Here is a 10807-nt window from a genome sequence, read left to right as displayed (position 1 = left end):
CCTGTTGCCATTGGTGGATTGGGGAACAACATGGGTATGAACTCATGGCAACAGGAGCATCCCTCTTGACACTGGTCCAACAGTGGAGATAGGGCAAGAAGCAGTAGGATGGATGGCTTGCCTATAGGCATTAAAGGCAGGCAATTCTAGACAGAGAATGACTGAATTGTGACTCCCGGTGCACTCTAGAACAGCGTTCTTCAACCTCTGGTCACCATATGTTGTTGGTCTATGAGTCCGATCATCCAAGTCACCTATGTCAAAGGTTAGGGATGATGGGAATTGTAGCTGAATACTTGGGGACACAAGGCTGAAGAACACTGCTCCAATGTGTTTATTTGCCTTCTTACATTTCTATCTGACCACTCTTCCTATCATGGAACCCAAGATGGTGTACAGTGGTTCCCAAGCAGTAACCCATCCAGGCACTAACCAGACCAAGACCTGCTTAGCTTCAGCAAGGGAGTGGCCTCATGTGCATCCAGACCATCTTCTGGAAGAATAGCACAATTCAATCCCTCCCTTCTAAGAGCTGAGGTCTATACTTGTAGGCAACAACAGTATTTCATGCCTATTGTGTGCTAGCAACTGTACAAAGTATTAATGCTACAACTGTACACACACTCACCTATAAATAAAGTCCATTGAGTTAGGTGGGACTTACTTCTGAGTAAATGCCTCCTTCTCCTTTATTTTCTGGCATGAGGTAGGGTGTGTGATGTCATGACACCTTAAAATTCCACATCCTAACCGGAAGCAGCCAATGAAATGGAACAGGCATGGGAAAGTGTGCAGCATGGTAATATTATTTTATACTTTATACATTACTAAATATTAGTAGAAGAAAAAGGATGAGGTGGAGATAAGGAGGAAAAAATGAGGCTTCTGTTTGCTACAGCAGCCACCCATCTCCCAGAATGTCTAGTGTAATGAAAGAGCACCAATTCAATTTTGTTCATGTTTAAAGTAGAACTTTTCTAATTGCACTTTCTGAAACACAGTCATTCCATGCGATTCACATGTCTCTGAATTTTTGCAATGGAGTTCTCCACCCGAGCAATGTGTACAAAATACGCAAATTACACATATTAGTGAGAAGAAGGTACAAAAATGTGTTATATTAGGGAAAATTGTCTACAAACGTTTGTGTATTGGGAGAAGTACGTTGTTGACTTTGCATGGGAACTGCACAAATTCACAAACTGATGCAAAATTGTGGAGAACTGAACTTAAGATTGGAACAATGAGTTACTGAGAGAAATTGAAATGGACTGATTCATTCATCCTTCAACTAGTGCCAGTTTGAGTTTATTCAAGATAAGAAAGCTACCTATGTAGAGAGAATCTCAATTGTTGTTCTTCATTTTGCTGTTGTTGTTTTAAAAAATATTTCAAATAACATATGACAACACAAAACTTGTAGTGCATTCACTCTGTGATCTACAATCAAAGGTCAAATGTTAAATAACACTGAACCTCCGTATTTGTGAAGCAGAGGCAGATGATTCTGAAACTTGAGAGTATATTGGGGGGGGATGTTCTGACTTGAAACACTTTTTGTGGTTTTGAAAAGCTGGACCCATGATCTAAAAGCTCATTTAGAACTGGCATTACCATTTCCTTCTTTCTCACACGTCAATAATTTTCTTGGCATAACTCTTTCTGTAATGCTGGTACCCAAGCCATTTCATTTATCAGTGAAACTGGGCTTTTGCTATATGTAATACAATTAACAGGAAAGCTTTGTGAGGACGTGCCAATATATTCTCCTCCTTTCCAATCTTTCCCCCAATTCCTACCCTTAAGAACATTTTCACCGTTCCAAAAGAACTCATTTTCTCTCTTTTTTTTAACATAAACATTAGGAAGACTAGCCTGATTGTCTGATTTAGTAACAAATGACATCTGGACATTTAGCTCATCTATCACCCAAAGAAATAAAAATATCATCCTTATACAAGTATACCGCTCATTATGGTAAATACCAGTCTCAATGATATTTACACTGATTTTGTGCTCTTATATAATATGATCTCTTAAGGCTGAATTCAAAGTCTACTATTTTCCAAACTGCACTCCCCCTTTTAAAAAAGAAATAGGGGCAACTGTTTATCACAGGGTTGCCATGTGTCTTCTTTTTCCAGGACACATCCTCTTTCTTCAGGGGAAAAAAGTGAGACAAATCACATTTATTTGCTTTGAATGGCCGTCACTGCGTCCTCTTTTTTGCTCTTCAAACTATGGCAACCCTAGTTTATTGTGGTCTTACAAAAGTATTTCCGTATCTCTTAACCACTGAAAAACATTTAATTCTGTGTTAGCTTAAGGAGTCAGTCATTTTAAAATACAATTGCTATGCAGCGGATTCCTGTGAAGCTGCCTTTTGGGGACTTCAGTTGAGAGCCCCACTATGTGTTGATCAGGAGGGGGGAAAGTACAAAGAAACTGGGGCATGGGAATAGTTTCTTGAATCCACCAGCTGCTTATACATCATGCCAAGCATTATATATACTTGCAGGTGGATATAATCCCCTTTATTAATCCCTTTAAACTTGTAAAGCAGCATCAAAGGCAAAGGCTGATGTAAAAGTGTTGTAAATATGTTTCTACCTATGACTCCACATAAAACTGTTTTAAATGACTCCTTTATGCAGGCATTGATTTTCAGGTGACTGACAAATGACATCATTCTTTGTTGTTAGTAGAGAGCAAAATGAAAGCCTGCCTGACTGCTGGCACCCTTAGTATGGAACAAGGTGAGAGGTAGTGGAAGTAGAATAACCTTGTATGCCACTCAGTTCTCATTGTTATTTAGCTATTAAGGCATGGGTAGGCAAACCAAGGCCCGGGGGCCGGATCCAGCCCAATTGCCTTCTAAATCTGGCCCGCGGACGGTCTGTGAATCAACATGTTTTTACATGAGTAGAATGTGTCTTTTTATTTAAAATGCATCTCTGGGTTATTTGTGGGGCATAGTAATTCGTTCATTTTTATTTTTATTTTTCAAAATATAGTCCGGCCCCCCACAAGGTCTGAGGGACAGTGGAGTGGCCCCCTGCTAAAAAAGTTTGGTGACCCCTGTATTATGGTCATGAAGGGAAGGACTTATCTCCTGCAAGCACCATTATATTGCCTTAGCACAGTGATGGCCAAACTTGGTCCTCCAGCTGTTTTGGGACTATAACTCCCATCATCCCTAGCTAGCAGGACCAGTAGTCAGGGATGATGGGAATTGTAGTCCCAAAACAGCTGGAGGACCAAGTTTGGCCTTCACTGCACTGCCTTAGCCCGCCATACTGAAAGACAGATTTTTATTTTTATTTTTGTGCTAAAACAGTTGGCAGCCCTTCTGCCAACTGAAAATTATTACCCAAATAATTTTCCTATATAAGGCAACCTGGTGGGTGACTCCCATTACTGGATCCATTATGATTCTCCTGGCAGTTCGTCCTGATGCCACTTACTGGGAGAGAGGCCAGTATAAGTCTCCCAAAAGGGGCATTTCAGGAGTCGGACCAGAAGACTTAGGCTGGATTCTGAGCCTTTTCAACTTGGTCATGTGACTTGTCAATTGTAAAGGCTTGTTTTCCCTCTGCCAGTCTTATGCCAAATAGCTGCAGGCACCCCATTGCTGAATGGGGATAGGATCCACAGGAACTTGACACAACTTTGACTTACACCAGCTTGCTTTATGCTAGAATGCTCCCTAGGTGTGCTTCCACTCTGTGCTGGAATGTATTCCCTCAAAGTTTTATGCTGATGTAAGCCTGCTGGATTAATTTTATTTTCTGCAGAATACATGGCCATATTGCATGGGTAGGCAAACTTAGGCCCGGGGGCCAGATCTGGCCCAATCGCCTTCTAAATCTGGCTTGTGGATGGTCCGGGAATCAGCGTGTTTTTACATGAGTAGAATGTGTCCTTTTATTTAAAATGCATCCTAGAGTTATTTGTGGGACCTGCCTGGTGTTTTTACACGAGTAGAATGTGTGCTTTTATTTAAAATGCATCTCTGGGTTATTTGTGGGGCATAGGAATTCGTTCATTTCCCCCCCAAAAATATAGTCCGGCCCCTCACAAGGTCTGAGGGACAGTGGAGTGGCCCCCTGCTGAAAATGTTTGCTGACCCCTGCTATATTGCCTGACACCGATCTTTTAGCTACCGTGAAACCACAATTTGCAGTGCTTTAGAAAGGAAGAAAGCACAGTAGTTCTGCAACCTTGTTTAGCCATGTTTTCTCTTACTAAGTGGAGAGGCATTGATTACTTTTGAGCATTTATCCAAGAAGACAAAGGGACCAAATTGCTTCAAAAGATGCTGTAAAGACGGCAAGAATAATTAATAAAACCAATGGAAAGACCTTAATCTGCATGTGTTTGTTCCCCGATATATTTAGAACGGTATGTGCACCACAAAGTCGTCAGCCCGCCATTTATCTTCTGACTAGCTCAAATGAATACTTTTTAAAAGGAGGCAAACCCATTTGTCAGCCAAATAAGAACCTTAGTTAGATCATCAATACAAGGCACATAACCTCAAACTACAAGATGTGAAGTTGCGTGGAAACCAATTTGATATTCCTTGCATTCATAGCCTTTAAATGATTGTTGCAATTTGAGGACACTCATTTGACTTCTTGCTCCCATTTAAAATGTATTAGATCCAATTGTGATGACTAAAGGTAAAAGTCATTAACTTTAAGTGGAAGACCAGACCCTATAATCAGGAGGTTAATTGTGTTGGTTTTATTTGTCCTCCATCCTTCAAATATTCTCTGGCACTGACATTTTTCAAATTTAAGTTAAAAGTTTTTTGGAACCTCAAATTAATTTATCGTGAAACCCGTCCATGCCCACTAGTTCAAGCTTTCCAAACTAGCCATTACCTAGTAACCCTGAACTCTTAGCAAGTATTTTGAAGAGCAAAGGTTATTAAAAGTGTAGTGAGTATTTTAAAACTCCTCAGAGCAAAAAGCATGTGAATATATTATAAAAGCCACATGTTAGATATCTCCACAACTATCCCAAAAGACAGGGACGCGGGTGGTGCTATGGGTTAAACCACAGAGCCTAGGACTTGCCGATCAGAAGGTCGGCGGTTCGAATCCCATGACGGGGTGAGCTCCTGTTGTTCGGTCCCTGCTCCTGCCAACCTAGCAGTTCGAAAGCACGTCAAAGTGCAAGTAGATAAATAGGTACCGCTCCAGCAGGAAGGTAAACGGCGTTTCCGTGTGCTGCTCTGGTTTGCCAGAAGCGGCTTAGTCATGCTGGCCACATGACCCGGAAGCTGTCTGCGGACAAACGCCAGCTCCCTCAGCCAATAAAGCGAGATGAGCGCCGCAACCCCAGAGTTGGTCACAACTGGACCTAATGACTGGACCCTTTACCTTTACCTTTATCCCAAAAGACTAGAGGCCTGCTTATATAGGCAGAATTCACGCAGAAGGCATTGAATTTCTATACCACTTATTCAGTTGGAGATGCAGGTTATGTTCAAGAGCCCCACTACATCTCTCTCTCTCTCTCTCTCTCTCTCTCTCTCTCTCTCTCTCTCTCTCCTCTCTCTCTCTCCCTCTCCCCCCCTCTCTCTCTCTCTCACACACACACACAGAGTGCAATCCTATGCATGCCTATTCAAAAGTAATTCCCAGTTATTTCAATGGGACATTTTGCCAGATAAATGTGGGCAGGATTACAAGCTAAAAATAGTACCACCTATACATTTATGCAAAAATATATATATATATATGTAAAAAATGTAAAGGACCCCTGGATGGTCAAGTCCAGTCAAAGACGACTATGGAGTTGCAGTGCTCATCTCCGCTTTCAGGCCAAGGGAGCTGACGTTTGTCCACACACAGCTTTCCAGGTCATGTGGCCAGCAGGACTAAACCACTTCTGGCACAAAGGAAAACTGTGACAGAAGCCAGAGCGCACGGAAATGCCATTTACCTTCCCGCCACAGAGGTATCTATTTATCTACTTGCGCTGGTATGCTTTTGAAGTGCTAGGCTGGCAGGAGCTGGGGCAGAGCGACAGGAGCTCACCCTGTTGGGGGATTCGAACCACTGACCTTCCGATCGGCAAGCCCAAGAGGCTCAGTGATTTAGACCACAGCGCTACCCATGCTCCTTTAGATGTATTCATAGTAATTATTACAGAATACAGTGGTACCTTGGTTTAAGAACAGCTTAGTTTATGAACAACTTGGATTAAGAATGCTGCAAACCCGGAAGTACGTGTTTTGGTTTGTGAACTTTGCCTTGCAAGCAGAACATGTTCCGCTTCCAGTTTAGTGTGTTCCATTTGTAAATTGAGTCCTCCGCTGCTATGGGAAAGCACACCTTGGTTTAAGAACGCTTTGGTTTAAGAACGGACTTCCGGAACGGATTAAGTTTGTAAACCAAGGTACCACAGGATAGGAATACTTTTAAAACACTGTTCCCCATCCCATCCAGGGATCTAATGTCAGCTATTTTGCACACTCTGAAGAGCAGAGTTCTAAGTCATTATGTTCTGGGGCATCTCATCAACAGCACTGCTTTCCGTTGACTCTGGGATCTCATATCCTTTGATTATTATGGTCCCATCTTCCTGCTGTCAGTCCACTGTCAGACCCTATTGGGTCCTCCTTCATATGTATACCAAATGCCTTTCAGAACTAAGAAATTGATGGGCCTTGTACCATAGAATGGCAAAATTCACTCCCTCTCAGTCCCAGATCTTAGGGTTTCCTATCTACCCTTATCAATGACAATTACTGCCTTAGTTGGGCTTCCTTTTCCTTTGCAGACCCTCCAAGCGTCCCTGTTTTCCAGGGACATCCCTGATTTCCAGGGACGTCCCTGATTTAGAGAAGCCATCCCAGTTTCTGATCTGAGCCCAAAATGTCCCACTTTCCCTTAGAATGACCCTATTCTCATTGGGAAAAGGTTGGAGGGTATGGAGTTCTCCAATCCCTAAGCCATCTGATGGCAATCCTGCATAGGGAAGTTTTTATGTTTAATGTTTTGTTATGTTTTTATATATGTTGGAAGCTGCCCAGAGTGGCTGTGGCAACCCAGTAAGATGTGTGGGGTATGAATAGTAAAATTATCATTATGGAATGGGATGTCCCTATTTTCATCAGAGAAATGTTGGAGGGTATGAGAGAGATAGAGAGATGGTTTCACATCACTCTACATGCAAACTGAGTCTGACAATCTCCATTCTGCTTCATAACAGAATGTGATACTGAGTTGGAACAGTATCTCTCCCATAGAAATAAAATAAAATAAAGCTCTTAGAAATCCATTGTGCACACACTGGGCACACATGCACTTTCCCATTGGTTTTGTATATGAGACAGAAGCACAGCCTAGTTTTAACAGCAACAGTAGTGCTGTTGCAGACTAATAATTTTCCAACTGTACCTGATCATCACTCTTCCAAAATGAAATGAACACGCTCACCACAAAACACCATGCTAGTGCATTTCATTAGCTGTAATCAACTTGTCTTGCCTTTGCTGATTTATTCTGCCTTTTGCTCCTTTCTCTGAAAATGCTACGCGTAGGTTTGCTGCCAGGGACAGTTTTACAGATTTCAGTAGAGGAGGCAATGCTTCTTCTCTTTCTATAGAAGTAACATTCAGATGGGGAAGGGAGATTACATGGCTGACTCTTGGATTGGAAGAATCCTCCAGGAATCAGGGCTTTGGAACTTGGTAGAAGAGGGTAGAAGTAGAACTTGGTAGAAGAGAGCATCTTAAAAAGCAGAGACATCACCTTGCCAACAAAGGTCCGTATAGTTAAAGCTATGGCTTTCCCAGTAGTGATGTATGGAAGTGAGAGCTGGACCATAAAGAAGGCTGATCGTCGAAGAATTGATGCTTTCGAATTATGGTGCTGGAGGAGACTCTTGAGAGTCCGATGGACTGCAAGAAGATCAAACCTATACATTCTGAAGGAAATCAGCCCTGAGTGCTCACATTGCTCTGCCCCAGCTTCTGCCTACCTAGAAGTTTGAAAGCATGCCAGTGCAAGTAGACAAATAGGTATCATTGTGGCAGGAAGGTAAATGGTGTTTCTTTGCGCTCAAACCAAATACTCAGACCACACCTCAGGGCAAGTGGGTGGGTGGGGAAGGACAGTTCCCTTGCATTGCCAATGGCTCTCAGTGGCCCTTTATTGTTTCTTAATGGCCCTGGACCATAAAGAAGGCTGATCGCCAAAGAATGCTTTTGAATTATGGTGCTGGAGGAGACTCTTGAGAGTCCCATGGACTGCAAGAAGATCAAACCTATCCATTCTTAAGGAAATCAGCCCTGAGTGCTCACTGGAAGGACAGATCCTGAAGCTGAGGCTCCAATACATTGGCCACCTCATGAGAAGAGAAGACTCCCTGGAAAAGACCCTGATGTTGGGAAAGATGGAGGGCACAAGGAGAAGGGGACGACAGAGGACGAGATGGTTGGATAGTGTTCTCGAAGCTACCCGCATGAGTTTGACCAAACTGTGGGAGGCAGTGGAAGACAGAAGTGCCTGGTGTGCTCTGGTCCATGGGGTCACAAAGAGTCGGACATGACTAAACGGCTAAACAACAACAACAGAAGAGGGTTGTTGAGTCCTTTATTCTTTTCACGCAATGTTCAGGACTCTCACTCAGCTCAACTCTGTACATGCACCTTAAAGAAATCACCATGCAGACCTCTATGTCAGCTTTTGAAGTCCCCCTCCTTTTAAAACCCCACATCCTATATTCCTTTTCTGGTCACACTCTTAAAGTACTTTGGGAATTGCAGCTCTGTGAGGGTATTGGGGACTCCTAACAACTTTCAACTCTTATGCGGCCTAGGACCCACGTATCTACGGGACCGCCTCTCCTGGTATGCCCCACGGAGGACCTTAAGGTCCACAAATGACAACATTTTGGAGGTCCCAAATCGCAAAGTGGTTAGATTGGTCTCAACTTGGGCCAGTGCCTTTTCAGTGCTGGCCCCGCCTTGGTGGAACACTGTGACAAGAGACTAGGGCCCTGCAGGACTTGACATCTTTCCACAGGGCCTGCAGACAGAGCTGTTCGCCTGGCCTTTGGTTTGGACTCAGTCTGACCCTTATGTTCCCCTCCCCTTATGGTTTTGATTTATGGGCTATTTTTAAAATGAGGCTGCATTTTAAATTGCATTTTAACCTGTATTTTAAATTGGTTCCCCCCCCCACACACACATTATGTTTATACTGTAATTTTACTGGTCTTAGCTGCCCTGAGCCCGGCTCTAGCCGGGGAGGGCAGGGTATAAATAAAAATTTTTATTATTATTATTATTATTATTATTATTATTATTATTATTATTATTAATATAATTAATAGACTACAGTTTCCATAAATATTTAGAGGGAGCTATGACTGTTTAACGTGGTATGGCATTGTTTTAAACATATAGTGATGATAGGGCCTTAGGTAGCAAGCGATAAGTCGATTCCATACAACTACTTTGAGGAACACATTGTTACTGATAAAAACAACAACTACTTCCTCATTATTATTATTTTTCATTTTCTCAAGGTTGCAAAGAATGGGAATTTACAAAGGTTGAGGGAGCTGGGTATGTTTAGCCTAGAAAATAGGAGACTGAGAGAAGATATGGAATTTTTTTAAGGAGAGGTTGGACGGCCATGGATGATTTAGTTGAGATTCCTACATAGCAGGGGTTGGTCTAGATGACCGTGAAGGTCCCTTCCAACTCTGCAATTCTGTGATTCTATGAAAACCTCAAATGTTTGCGCCTTCCTGTGCAAGAAAAGGTGTTCCGACCCCTTGATCGTGTTAATTGCCATTTTCTGTACGTTTTCCAGCCCAGTGGCCTGATCCAGCCAGACATTTCTTAGGCTACAGCGCCTCAACATTAGTAAACAAATGTGAGTGTTTTGATTTCATTCACATTTCTATGATTATTGCACACAGGCCCAAAGTAAATACCCCCCCCATCTTATCTGCTTGGCCATAAGTATACGCTGCCAGCTTTCGTTAAACTTAATCTGTTCACTTTTGTATGGCTTATTACACATAGTTAAGCCCGTATTTTAAAAAGACGGGGGGTAAATAACCACACAGACTTTAAAATGAAGATTTCACGAAATGTTGTGTGACATTTCACGTTGTACTCTGTCAGGGCCCTTCCTTCCTGTAATCATTATTGTCTCTAACCTTTGCTCAGTTCCATTCTGTTTGGGAGCAGTCAAAACCTTATCAATTTGCCATCATTTCCCTCCAACTAATATATTTGCGAGAATCTAAAGGGCAGGGACCCTTTCCAAAGAAACTCATTTGCTTGGAATCACAATGCCTGCTTACCATCCTGGAATAGAGGAGAAAAGTGCAGTTGCCTCGAGTCTGTTTACAACACAGGTCACACCCCCACTGTACATTGAAAGCACATTTGAAGTGCGTGGCTTCCCGCAAAGAATCCTGAGAACTACAATACCCAGCACGCTCAACAAACTGCAGTTCCCAATATTCTTCGGGGAAGCCATGTAACTTAAAGTTATGGTGTCGATCAGCCTACAGTATAGAATCCACCAAGGCAAGTGCAGCCCACAAACCACAATTTCTGGCCTTCCACATGCTCAAACCACCCCACTCTCTTTATAAGGTTGGGCAGCAACAAACAAACAAACCACAGTACCCCTCACCCCTCAAAAAGGACAGGGGTAGAGCTGTCCTGCATGACTGGTGGGATGTGTTTGGCTCAGCGGGTCTAGATCCATAGGAATTTCTCAAGTGATTGCTACGTCGGTAGCCGCAGGCAAATGCCACCAATATTGTA

General features: G+C 42.7%; 1 long non-coding RNA gene across 1 annotated transcript in view; it reads right to left on the bottom strand.

Moving 5' to 3' along the window:
• Positions 1 to 7497: 7497 nt before the first annotated feature.
• Positions 7498 to 10807, bottom strand: part of LOC310767219 — a 168244-nt gene continuing 164934 nt past the window's right edge. The window contains exon 5 of the long non-coding RNA XR_014550758.1: positions 7498 to 7614. This is a non-coding gene — a long non-coding RNA (uncharacterized lncRNA). The remainder of the gene's footprint in view (positions 7615 to 10807) is intronic.

Source organism: Podarcis filfolensis (assembly GCF_964270895.1).
Source record: "Podarcis filfolensis genome assembly, chromosome: 7".
Classification (NCBI taxonomy): Eukaryota; Metazoa; Chordata; class Lepidosauria; order Squamata; family Lacertidae; genus Podarcis; species Podarcis filfolensis.
This window is presented reverse-complemented; position numbering and strand designations above follow the sequence as displayed.